Here is a 1,375-nt window from a genome sequence, read left to right as displayed (position 1 = left end):
TCCCTCCATGGCCTCTGCATCGGCTCCTGCTTTCTGACCTGCTTGAGTTCCAGTCCTGACTTCCTTGGTGATGAACAGCAGTATGGAAGTGTAAGCCGAATAAACCCTTTCCTCCCCAACTTGCTTCTTGGTCATGATGTTTGTGCAGGAATAGAAACCCTGACTAAGACATCAAGCATTGGCTGATCTTAAGAAGGCACAGGAGATAGGCACAGGAGATAAAGCTATCCAGGCAGAATTGCTTAAAGTCAAACAAATGATAAAGGCACAGAAAGATAAAGAGAAGGCCGTGTATGCAAAAATGTTTGCTTAATAATGATTAAACTCTCTTTAACTGGTATACATTGATTATATAAAGGACAGGGTATATTACTGTCTACGCTCCCTGTTGTGTTCCCCTTGATCTTTCTCATTGTTTACATAGCAGTGCTGACATGGTTCCTTCTTAATAAAGAGTTAAAAAGTACAGTGGAAAAAAAAAGACAAAGAATTGTATCAATTTTAAAACTATAGTCAAAGCACTTACTTTTTTTTTTTTTTTTTTTTTTAAATAATTTGCTTTTTTTTTTTTTTTTTTTTTTTTTTTGGTAAACACAGGGTTTCTCTGTGTAGCTCTGGCTGTCCTGGAATTCACTCTGCAGACAGTCTGGCCTTGAACTCACAGAGATTCACTTGCCTTTGCCTCCTGGGTGCTGGCACTAAAGTTGTGCATGACCACTGCCTGGCTTTCCTGCTTTTTCTTAACCTCTTACATTAAAGTACCTAAAAGAATTAAAGACATAACAATTTTCATATTCATAGGAATTTTTGTGGTATATTTGCTATTGCAAATTTAACTGACTGTTTACCAAAATGGGTCACAACTATTTGCCAGAATATGGAATAGTGACAGAAACAGGATATATTGAGTGATAATTAAAGGTTGCTGATTATATTTTCATTTCCTCTTTATTTATCCTTCTTTTATAATTCCCACAAAAATGAAAGTATATGGATAGACATGATGAATCCATAATGTCTTTAGGGAGATATATCAAAAACACTTGTAAGAATGATAATGTATAGTCAACCAGAGACAGGTTATTTATAATTCCCTCTGTGTGTTGTCGGTGGGTTGGAAGCAGATAATAAAAACTCCAACTGAATTACTCAGGAAAGTTATAAATCAAGTTTGAAAGAAAAATAAAACACATTCCGATGCATAATTTCTCAGAAAATTACTCTTATACACAGTTTTAAAAGAGTATGTGTGAGTGCGTGAGATGGCTCGGTGGAAGAGGCATATGCCACCAAGACTTGGAGGTGGAGGGACGGGTTGTATTAAGACAGAAGATTAAGGAAAACAAAACCAAACTCAACAAAATTATTAAATAAT

The 1,375-nt window shown here is 35.7% G+C and overlaps 1 pseudogene; it reads left to right on the top strand.

The window, feature by feature from the left end:
- LOC110289606 overlaps window positions 1–886 on the top strand; it is a 2,066-nt pseudogene extending 1,180 nt beyond the window's left edge.
- The last annotated feature ends 489 nt before the right edge of the window (window positions 887–1,375 follow it).

The sequence above is a fragment of the Mus caroli genome, chromosome 2 (genome assembly GCF_900094665.2).
Source record: "Mus caroli chromosome 2, CAROLI_EIJ_v1.1, whole genome shotgun sequence".
NCBI classification, from domain to species: domain Eukaryota; kingdom Metazoa; phylum Chordata; class Mammalia; order Rodentia; family Muridae; genus Mus; species Mus caroli.
Note: the sequence above shows the minus strand (reverse complement) of the source record. Positions and strands in the feature narration are given on the sequence as shown.